Here is a 12,680-nt window from a genome sequence, read left to right as displayed (position 1 = left end):
CAGCAGCTGTCAGGCAAATCGAAGAGAAATGGCCACTGCTATCTAATCTCCGAAAAATAAAGGAGAATATGAAGGAAAACCTGGCCGAGTTCAAGTTAGGCTGTTTAATGGAAGTTGACGCAAAGCAGAAATTGCTCCAAGTAAAAAAGGAGCTAAATCATATAGATCAACAACTACAGGTGTGCTAATGTTTACAAATCTAATTACTGAGTAAATGTCCAATTTAACTGGTTTTTCTTGAGTTGAACAAAGCAAACAACCTTGATTGGATGTTCGTTAATAATATAGTATGCACAGTAATAGCATCATTATTTCTTGGAACATTTACCATTTACAAACGTGCACTAGACTTGTTTTTGGACATAAAAAAGCCAAAAACTATTTTATTTGGATTTGGGTTTAAGCATTAGATACGGATTCATGTCCAATATAGGTATGTTAAACTTTTTTTTTCTCATGCACCTATATTTAAAATTGTGTCGATACATTACTCATTTATAAATCTCATCACAATATAATGTCTTAATTTCCTCATTCATTACATTTCTTTTGTAGACCTAGTAAAAAGTTATTATTCAGGTTCGAATGTTGCATGTGGGATCACCTCTAACTTTGATTTGTTTAATTATTTTTCTAAGTTTTTCATATATTACAAGAAATCTCAAAGGTCTTATTCTAAACCAATGTTCAAACATGTGTCCAACACTAATGTTTCAAGCAAAATGAAGAGTTTGAATAACATAGATTTCAGTATGATCAGACCAGAAAATCTAATGTTTGGTATTCTCTCCCATGGTTATTTGCATTAAAAACGATATATACAGTGTTATTTTCTAAGCTTTGAAGATACTATAAGTGGTTGAAGCTATACATTTGGTATATACTTGGAAAGAAAAAAATTGCATACCTTTCTTGATTAATTTGTTCTATATTTGTATATCTCAGGTTTTTTTTTTACATGAACTCTAGGTGGTGAACAGTAACAATTCATCCGAATTGCATTTGAAAACTTAAATTTCAAAAATAGTGTAATATATAAATGTAACTATTTCTCAATTCTATAATATGATTTTATTAAATAGTTGTTTAGAGATGAATTTAAAATTTCATGTTTTATATTTTTCAAGTACAAAATCTCATATTAAATCTCAGTCAATTCTTAGATAATTATATAAACAACAATATTATGACAATTTATATAGTTATTGGAACCCACCCATTGTTTGAAAAGTCAAAAAGGGTGGGCACCGAAAGTAGAAAGTAAAATTGGTTGGCAAGTTGGGTTAAAAGTTGGCATGGGATAATTGCAATTTTGGTCCCTAATTGTATAGGGACATTGCAAGTTGATCCTTGAACCTCAACTATAAATAGGCCTAACCATTTCTTACTTTCTTCATCCCACACTTGCCATTCTCTACTTAAGGCAATTGTTCTCTCTCCCTATTTGTAAACTTTCACTTGTATTTTTGGAGTGAAATATATTTGGTAGTGCCCGAGGACGTAGGCAAAATTTGCTGAACCTCGTTAAAATTCTAGTGTTCTTTATTTTTTTGTTCTGCATATTTTGCAAGTGTCATTGTAGTAATTTATTGTGCTATTAAATTACGATAGAGGGATATTCTGGCTAGGAAAGATCTGGTATGTAAGCGATCCTCGTGATCCACCTCTCTTTCCTGGGAATTGAACTTAGTGTGATTTTTCAGTACAATAATTTTACTCTTTCACACGCTTCCGCGCAACAATTGGTACCAGAGCCAGGTTCGTACTTGGGGAATACGACCGTTTACGGCACTATTCACGTATACGGCACTATTCACGTATATAGTACTATTCACGTATACATCACTATTCACGTATACAGTACTGTTCACGTATACAGTAGTTGGGATTGAGGAGAAAAATGGCAGCAGCATCGTCATCAGCAAGGACTACTGTGACAAATGCAAAATTTGAAGTAGAGAAATTTGACGGTACCAATAATTTTGGTATGTGGCAGTGTGAGATCCTGGATGTCTTATGTCAGCAAGAGCTGGATATAGCCCTTGAAGAAAAACCTGACAAGATGGATGACAAGGAGTGGGCCAAGATCAATAGACAAGCGTGTGGTACAATCCGCCTATGTTTGGCCAAAGAGCAGAAGTACTCCGTCATGAGGGAGACATCAGCGAAGAAGCCGTGGGATACATTGGAAGAAAAGTTTCTAACGAAAAGTCTTGAAAATAGGCTTTATATGAAAAAGAAACTTTTTCGGTTCACGTATGCACCCGGTATGTCGATGAATGACCATGTGAACTCATTCAATAAAATTTTAGCAGACTTGCTAAATTTGGATGAGAAATTTGAAGATGAAGACAAGGCATTATTGTTGTTGAATTCCCTTCCTGATGAATATGATCATCTTACCACCACATTGCTTCATGGGAAAGATTCAATCACATTTGATGCAGTCTGTAGTGCGTTGTATAGATCTGAGACTCGAAAGAAAGATAAAAGAGATCACAGAGATACAACTGCAGAAGTCTTAACAGTAAGAGGTCGTTCACACAGCAGCAAACCTGGTAGAAGGGGTAAGTCCAAAGGGAGACCCGCCAAAGATGAATGTGCCTTTTGTCGTGAGAAAGGGCATTGGAAAAAGAATTGTCCTAAGTTACAAAAGGGCAAGTCTATTTCTAATGCATGTGTAGCGGAGCATGATGAGGAGTCAGACTTTAGCTTGGTTGGCATGGCAATGGCATGTCAAACGGATGAGTGGATATTGGATTCGGGATGTACTTACCATATGTGTCCTAATAAGGACTGGTTTTCTAGTCTTGAAGAACTAGAAGGTGGAGTTGTTTTTATGGGCAATGATAGTGCCTGTAAGACAATGGGTGTAGGTACAATCCAATTGAAGAACCATGACGGCTCAATCCAAGTTCTGACAGATGTTCGCTATGTACCCAGCTTGAAGAAAAATCTCATCTCATTAGGGGCCCTAGAATCTAAAGGGCTCACAATCACTTTGAGAGATGGATTACTAAAGGTAGTAGCTGGGGTATTGACGGTGATGAAAGGCACTAGAAGAAATAACTTGTACTATTTAAATGGAAGTACAGTTATTGGATTAACATCAACAGCTTCTGCGAAAGATGCAGATTCAGAGGCTACCAGGTTATGGCATAGGCGATTGGGACATGCTGGTGAAAAAGCTTTGCAGACTTTGGCGAAGCAAGGCTTGTTGAAAGGTGCAAATTCTTGCAAATTGGAATTCTGTGAACATTGTGTTCTGGGCAAGCAGACGAGGGTAAAATTTGGTTCAGCAATTCACAATACGAAAGGAATTCTGGACTATGTTCACAGTGATGTGTGGGGACCTACCAAAGTGGCTTCTTTGGGAGGTATGCACTATTTTGTCACTTTTCTTGATGATTATTCAAGAAAAGTATGGGTGTATCTAATGAAAAGAAAAAATGAAGTCTTGGATGCATTTCTGAAGTGGAAGAAGATGGTGGAGACTCAGACAGGTCGAAAGGTCAAACGACTTCGATCAGATAATGGTACTGAGTACAAAAATGATCCATTTCTACAAGTATGTCAAGATGAGGGCATTGTGCGACACTTCACTGTTCGAGATACACCACAGCAGAATGGGATGGCAGAACGCATGAATCGGACTATACTGGAGAAAGTTCGATGTATGTTGTCCAATGCTGGATTGGGCAAGGAATTTTGGGCTGAGGCAGTTACATATGCGTGCCATCTAATTAACCGATTGCCATCAGCTGCAATAAATGGAAAAACTCCTATGGAGATGTGGAATGGTAAACCTGCTACTGATTATGATTCTTTACATGTTTTTGGTTCCACTGCATATTATCATGTAAAAGAATCTAAGTTAGACCCAAGAGCAAAGAAAGCATTATTCATGGGTATAACTGGTGGTGTAAAAGGATACCGTCTCTGGTGTCCTGATACAAGGAAGATTGTTTTCAGTAGAGATGTAACTTTTGATGAATCAACCATGATGAAGAACGAGGATTCACAAAAGGATGACAAAACCAGTAGTACTTTGCAGCAGGTGGAGTTTGAAAAGGTTAATGATGATCCAACTAATATTGAAAGAACAAATGATGAAGAAGTTTCGACCCAAGAACTTCTACAGCAACAAGATTCAATTGCATATAGGAGGCCAAGAAGAGAGATTCGTAAGCCTGCTCGCTTTGACGATATGGTGGCCTATGCACTTCCAATTGCAGATGATGATGTTCCTTCCACTTACACAGAAGCAATAAGTAACTCTGATGGTGTAAAGTGGAAGCAAGCTATGAATGAAGAAATGCAGTCTCTTCATAAAAATAGGACTTGGGAGTTGGTGAGACTGCCCAAGGGAAAGAAGGCAATTGGATGCAAATGGATATATGCAAAGAAGGAAGGATTTCCTGGAAAAAATGAAATTCGATACAAGGCTAGATTGGTAGCAAAGGGTTACGCTCAGAAAGAAGGAATAGACTATAATGAAGTGTTTTCTCCAGTTGTAAAGCATTCGTCTATTCGGATTTTGCTAGCCTTGGTTGCGCAATATGATCTTGAACTAGTTCAGCTTGATGTGAAAACCGCGTTTTTACACGGTGATTTGGAAGAGGAAATCTATATGACTCAGCCAGATGGATTCAAGGTTGCTGGAAAAGAAAATTAGGTTTGCAAACTGACAAAGTCGCTTTATGGATTGAAGCAATCTCCGAGGCAGTGGTACAAGCGATTTGATCAGTTCATGAAAGGGCAAAGGTACACAAGAAGTAAATTTGATCATTGCGTATATTTTCAGAAGCTACAAGAAGGAACTTTCATATACTTGCTCTTATATGTTGATGATATGCTGATAGCATCTAAGAGCAAAGTTGAGATTGAGAGATTGAAGACTCAACTCAATCTCGAGTTTGAGATGAAAGATCTAGGAGAAGCTAAAAAGATTCTCGGCATGGAAATATGTAGAGATAGAGCTCATGGCAGAGTTAGCTTGTCTCAGAAGCAGTATTTGAAGAAAGTACTACAGCAGTTTGGCATGAACGAGCAGACCAAACCTGTAAGTACCCCGTTGGCTTCTCATTTCAAGCTTTCTGCACAACTATCTCCTTCGACGAATACGGAACGAGAATACATGTTGCAAGTTCCGTATTCTAATGCAGTGGGTAGCTTGATGTATGCAATGGTGTGTACAAGACCCGACATTTCACAGGCAGTTAGTATAGTGAGCAGGTATATGCATAATCCTGGAAAAGGACATTGGCAAGCTGTGAAATGGATTCTACGGTATATTCAGAAGACCGTGGATGTTGGATTACTGTTCAAGCAGGATAATACACTTGGTAAAGGTGTTATTGGGTACGTTGATTCTGACTATGCCGGTGATTTGGACAAGCGAAGATCAACCACCGGTTATGTGTTTACACTTGCTGGAGGACCAATAAGTTGGAAGTCTACACTACAGTCTACAGTTGCATTGTCAACCACAGAAGCCGAGTACATGGCTGTAACAGAGGCTGTAAAGGAGGCTATTTGGTTACAAGGTATGGCTAAAACCTTGGGGTTGGTTCAGGAGCATATTAACGTGTATTGTGATAGTCAAAGTGCTATTCATTTAGCAAAGAATCAAGTCTATCATGCACGTACAAAACATATCGACGTACGATTCCATTTTGTGCGGGAAATTATTGAAGAGGGGAAAATTTGTCTTCAGAAGATCAAGACTGCAGATAATCCCGCAGATATGATGACCAAGGTGGTAACATCAACCAAGTTCGAACATTGTTTGAACTTGATTAATATCCTGCAAGTTTAACAGTTGAAGAAGGCACTATCAAGTATTGTTGTCAAAGGTAGAAAGAATTGTGTGAAGATAAGATTATCCTAATCAAATCTTCAAGGTGGAGATTATTGGAACCCACCCATTGTTTGAAAAGTCAAAAAGGGTGGGCACCGAAAGTAGAAAGTAAAATTGGTTGGCAAGTTGGGTTAAAAGTTGGCATGGGATAATTGCAATTTTGGTCCCTAATTGTATAGGGACATTGCAAGTTGATCCTTGAACCTCAACTATAAATAGGCCTAACCATTTCTTACTTTCTTCATCCCACACTTGCCATTCTCTACTTAAGGCAATTGTTCTCTCTCCCTATTTGTAAACTTTCACTTGTATTTTTGGAGTGAAATATATTTGGTAGTGCCCGAGGACGTAGGCAAAATTTGCTGAACCTCGTTAAAATTCTAGTGTTCTTTATTTTTTTGTTCTGCATATTTTGCAAGTGTCATTGTAGTAATTTATTGTGCTATTAAATTACGATAGAGGGATATTCTGGCTAGGAAAGATCTGGTATGTAAGCGATCCTCGTGATCCACCTCTCTTTCCTGGGAATTGAACTTAGTGTGATTTTTCAGTACAATAATTTTACTCTTTCACACGCTTCCGCGCAACAATAGTAAATGAAATCGAAACTTCAAAATCCATGTTTTGAAAAGATAGCACTAATATTATTGTATTTCTCAAATTTTGACTTTGTTTTTCTTGTTTGTTGTTTTAGCTTTATTCTGCGGTGCCATGTGAGAGTGAGATGTTTGAAACACAATACAGTGCGAACCGACTACCATGTTTGCTCAATGATGATCAGATGGGAGAATTGGTTTTTGGTAACTTTTCAAAAGTCGGAGGACAATGTACTGAAATGAATGATGTTACTATTCCTGTTGATCAAGACGACGGAAGTTTGCTGGCTAAGGCGATGTTGGAGTGTAATTATAATTCCTGGCAATCCATACTTTTTAACAAAGACAACAACAGTGTGGAAGTTGCACACTTCCATGGCTTACAAGAAGCATTGGACAAAGCTCGCTATGGGGAAACACCAGACTACCTCAAACGTATCGCGACCCTAATCGAAGTGGATCGTGGGAAAGCTACTAAGTTTGGCCATAAAAATATTGAAGTTCTGGTTTGTGCCGCAATCAAAGAGATGGAAGACTGGCGTACACTTAAGGACTCCGGCTGTAACCAGTTGAAAAAGTGGGCCACGACGCTCAATATGGGTAAGGAACAAGATTTTGAAGTGAAATTTGCTGATGACATGTTGAACAATATTTGTCTTGCCTGTTTTGCTTACTCAATGATTTTTGGAGAGGATGGTTCAGCTCATAAGGTTGCGAGTGGAAGGGTGTGATGCTCATATGGTATTTGGTATTTAAACTCAGTGAATGGTTTGGGTATTTCAACTTGATGAATTTATATGGTTATTTTTCTATATTTGGTTTTAGTCTTTGAACTCAGTAAATCGTTTTAGTATTTGGTATTTGAATCATATGTTTTGATATTTGGTATTTGAACTCAGTGAGTTTTTATTGTGTCAGGAATGTTGTCTTTTATATGAATTTTGATGAATTGGTATGTTTTATGTTTGTGTTATTTCCTCTATCTGGTTTAGGTTAGAAAATTTGAATGGTTGATTATAAAATTTATCATTTCCATTGGATCTGTAAGCATTGATAGCATGTTTGATCTTGGATTGTAACATTTGCTTTCTGGCACAATGGGTCAATATTTTGTCACAGAATTTATGGTGAAAGGTTTATAAACAACAACAAAATTACATAAAAAAAACTAAATTACACGATGAATAAATGTTGAATGTGAGATTTTTCAAAATCAAGACTAAATTGACATAATGTATAAATATTGAGGGTTAAAATTGCTATTATGTCAATTTTAAAAGTTGTCACCAAACAAGATAAAATGAATAGGTGAATGACCATTTTGTAAATTTTCATAATTAGGTGATCAAAAAAAGAAATTTACTAATAGTCGGGTGATAATGTTGTAACTTTTTATAGCTATCCTACAAAAAAGAACTACTAATAGTTGGATAACTACTAGTGTAGTTTACCTAATTTCAAAATTCCAAAAGCACATGACTAATCCATTTAAAAAGTCGAGAATTAAAATTAATGAAATTAAAGCATAAAGACTAAAGTCATAATTTTTACAAAGTACAAGGACTAATAACAGAGCTTTTACAAAGTCATAGTTGGATAACTACTAGTTTAGTCCACATGTACATATAGTGTGGAAAAAAAATTATGTGTCGTCTTTTAATTGAACGGGACCATGAATGATGTGGTGAAAAAGGTTCGTAAAATAATTTCTTAAAGAAAAGACTCCTCATTTGTTTTTAAGTTTTGAAGAGTTAATATAGATAAAAAATAATGTTTTGTTCAAATCTAATATAGCTTTGTTTGAAAAAAATCGATTAAACTTCCAAATTTAAAAAATTTAATTTAATTTTTAAAAATAATAGATAAAAACATTTATGTTGAAAAAAAATCTAAAAAAATATTTGAAATATTCAAACAACAGATTTAAAACTGACAAAAAAAATGAAATGAAAATTTGCTCAAATAATTTAAAAGAAAAATTATGCAAAATCAAAGCAAGATACGATCATGAATTAGTAATGCAGTAGTACTCACTATCACAGAACTCAGATCAAACTCAGATCAAAAGAAATTATTGAGCTGAAACGGTGAAACCTATCAAGAAAACACTAAAGAAAAAAAGAAAAAAAAGGAGAAAGTCAACGCTATATAGAACTTACAAAACTACATGAAAACGAAAATTTCCTCGTGTAACTAAAGAAAAAGAAACCTGCGTTATTAAATGAAACCTGTATATATATATATATAAAATCAAAGTAAGATATGATCATGAACTCACAAGTAAAGAACAGAAGAGAAGCGCCGCCAGCGTTAAACTGGAAGAAATGAAGGCATCATTTGCGGTGTGAGTTCATTATAAAGAGAAAAAAAAAAAAAAAACTAGCTGGTTTTCATCGACAAATACTCGAGCTTGCTGGAGTGAGATTGAGTGTGGCTGAACCAGTTTAAAAAACTGAATTAAATTTAACCAGGATTTAAGCAATTAAGCTACTGTTTGGTGGTGTTAAAATTTTAAGGATAAACTACGTAAAGTTGACCCAATTTTGGTTTTTTTCTTTTTTAGTTACCTCAACTATGAAAAATTATAAAATTGTCACCTAACTATTAGTAATTTGTTTTTGGTCATCAACTATAAAAAGTTACAAAATAGTCATCCAATAATTCAATTTTATCTTTTTGGTCACCAGTTGGTAGGGGTGTAAACGAGAAACTGATATTAACAAGCTACTTGAGTTCGACTAAAAAAAAATTCAAACTCGATTTGGTAATTTTCGAACAGCTCAAGTTCTTGATCAAACCGAATTTGAGCTTAATAATACTTTACTCAAATGACTCGTGAGCCTTATTAAACTTTTTATTTTTTTATATTATAAAATTATGTATATATTATTTCCCTTAATATATATTATTAACTTTAAGCTTAATTATTGAACCGAGCTCAAATTTGAGTTCAAGCATGAGTACAAAAATTGGTAATCGAGCTCGAGCTCGAGAAGCTCGATTATATCTTAAGCGAAGCTTAAGCTTAAAAATAGATGTTCGATCAAGCTTGAGTCGAGTATCGAGCTCCGAATTTCAAGTTCAGCTTGAGCTTGACAGTATTTGGAATCAGCTCAATTACTTCGTTACCAATTAGCTAACGTAAAAATGGAAACACCTAAAAATACAATATGACTGGGTGACAAAAAAGATAAAATTTAATAATTGACTAATCATTTTGTAACTTTTTATAGTTGGGTGACAAAAAAGAAAAAGAAAAACCATAGTTGGGTGATTACTAAAGTAGTTTACCCAAATTTTAAAATTCAAAAGGTATGGAGATTAAAATTGATCAATTGGAAAATTTAGGGACTAACCTGATCAAATTAAAGTAGAGTAAATTACACTAATAGTTATCCAATTATTAGTAAATTTCTTTTTTAGTCACTCAATTATGAAAAGTTGCACAATGATTACCCAACTATTAGTAAATTTCTTTTTTAGCCACCCAATTATGAAAAGTTGCACAATGATTACCCAACTATTAATTAATTTCTTTTTTGATCAATAGCGAGCTAACAGTGACATCTTTTAAAATTGACATGACAGTTTTAGCTATCAATATTTATAAATTAAGTCAATTTAGTCTTGCTTTTAAAAAATTTAACGCTCAACATTTACTCATTGTGCAATTTTATCCTTTTATAATAGTTATTTTTCTTTGTGATATTGAAGGTTAATTTTAAAAGTACGAGAAAAGATGAAAATTATTATCTTAGACTTTTGGGTGTTTCTATTTTTGTATATTTTCAAACATATTTAGTTGATATTTTTTTTTAACTTTTTAGGTGAAAGAGTTACAAAGTATCACAAAACTATATTAAGAAAAACTAAATTACACAATGAGTAAATGTTGAATGTGAGATTTTTCAAAATCAAGACTAAATTGACACAATGTATAAATATTGAGAGTTAAAATTGCTATTATGTCAATTTTAAACGTTGTCACCAAAAAATATAAAATTGAATAGGTGAATAACCATTTTGTAAATTTTCATAATTAGGTGATCAAAAAAAAAGAAATTTACTAATTGTCAAATAACAATATTGTAACTTTTTATAGTTGTCTGAAAAAAAAACTATTAATAGTTGGATAACTACTAGTGTAGTTTACTTAATTTCAAAATTCAAAAAGTATAAGGCTAACCCATTTGAAAAGTCGAGAATTAAAATTGATGAAATTAAAGCATAGAGACTAAAGTCATAATTTGAAAAGTCAAATAACAGAACTTTTACAAAGTCATAGTTGGATAACTACTAGTTTAGTCCAAATGTACATATGATATGGAAAAAAAAATTATGTGTCCTCTTTTAATTAGATAGGACCATGAATGATACGATGAAAAAAATTTATAAAATAATTTCTCAAAGACTCTTAATTTATTTTTAAGTTTTGGAGAATTCATATAGATAAAAAACAAGGTTTAGTTCAAATCTAACATAGCTTTGATTTTAAAAAATGTTAACCATTTAAAAAAAATCGATTAAACTTCCAAATTTTTAAAATTAAAACCAAAATTTAAAAATAATAGATAAAAACATTTATGTTAGAAAAAAAATCTATAAAAATATTTTTTTAAAAATATTTAAACACTGAAATAAAAAATTCACATTCATGATGTATTTTTAATATATTTATATTATGGTAGGTTAAGTTGAGTAACTGAGTGAACTGATCGAATTAAATTTGATTCAGTTATATCGATTATTTAACTCTAATTTAGTTGAGTCGAAATTTGTATATTATGATGGGTTAAGTTGGCTTAATAAAAAAAATCAATCGATTATTTTGATTTCGATTTAGTGGGGTGGAGCAGGTTGATTGGTTTCAACCTCGATTTAATTGGTTTGTCGATTGATTCTCGTTTTTTGAATCCTAAAACCAAACCGTAAAAAAAAACTCAATTATTTTATATCAATTTTCAATTATTTAAAATATATTTAGTTTTTAAATATATTACTGTATAAACACTAAACTCAACTTAAAAAATTTGGATTGATTAACTGAAAAAACCGGCCAAATCAATGTCGGTTCAGTTTGGTCTAACTTTTTACTTAAAAACGAGGAATTGATTTTTTTCATTTTAAAGTTAATTAAATCGGTTCAAGAAAAAAATAACCCATTAAACTAATTGCTCTGTTCAACTTCCAGCTTTCATCCATTGTTTCATGTTAGTCTTTTGATTTGAAGGGATAAGAATGGTCACAGGGTTGAGAAATGATTGGCAACCATTTGTTTATCATTCTTATGTGCAAGACAAACGAATATTGAAGAACAACAATCAGGCAGTAAACTCAGGTCGAATCTTGTACTTGAAAACAGTGACGAAGTCGAAAAATCTTTTAACGGTCAAAATTAAATTATAATTTTTAGGATATTAAAAACATAATTTTACTATTTAAATAATTTATATTTTTATAATTTTTAAAAGTTAAAATAAAAATTTTATTGTTTTTAGGGGAGACCATAGTATAATTTTACTTATACTAATTTGAATAGCCTATCAATTTTTTATTATTTTTAGAAGGATCAAAGTGTAATTTTACCTTTATTAATTTAAAACTTTAAAAAATTTAAAGAACATAAATGAAAATTTTTTTATTTTAAGGGAAGTTAGGCCCCTGCCAGCCCCCCTGACTATGCCCATGACGGAGGTCTTTGTACCTGAAGTTAGATTACATTTTGTCTTATTTACTTAAAAAATAGGTAAATTAATCTATATACGTTAAATTAAAAAGTAAATTAGCCATTCTGTTAAAAAATTTCATTCATTTTTTACTGTTAAAAAGTAGTCACTATAAGTTAATACGAGGTACACTTGGCACATCACATGTAATTGTCTGATTATTCCATCGTTATGTCAGTTTTTAATAATAAAAATAAATAGTTTTTTTATAGAAATGAGTAATTTATTTTTTGATCTAACTTATAAGTATTAATTTACTCATTTTTCGAGTAAAAATCACCGAGATACATTTACCCCCAAATAGCAATAGAGGTTTAGGAGTTGGTTGAAACAAGGATGGAAGTTCTGTGACAAAATAATTACCCATTGTGGGGTGACGAGCATCAAAGCCAGAACGCAAATGTTACAATCCAAGATCAAACATGCTATCAATGCTTGGAAATGATAAATTTTATAATCAACCATTCAAAATTTCTAATCTAAACCAGATAAAAGAAA

This window comes from Gossypium hirsutum, chromosome A11 (assembly GCF_007990345.1).
Source record: "Gossypium hirsutum isolate 1008001.06 chromosome A11, Gossypium_hirsutum_v2.1, whole genome shotgun sequence".
NCBI classification, from domain to species: Eukaryota; Viridiplantae; Streptophyta; class Magnoliopsida; order Malvales; family Malvaceae; genus Gossypium; species Gossypium hirsutum.
The sequence above is the reverse complement of the archived record's forward strand: the minus strand, read 5'-3'. Positions refer to the sequence as shown.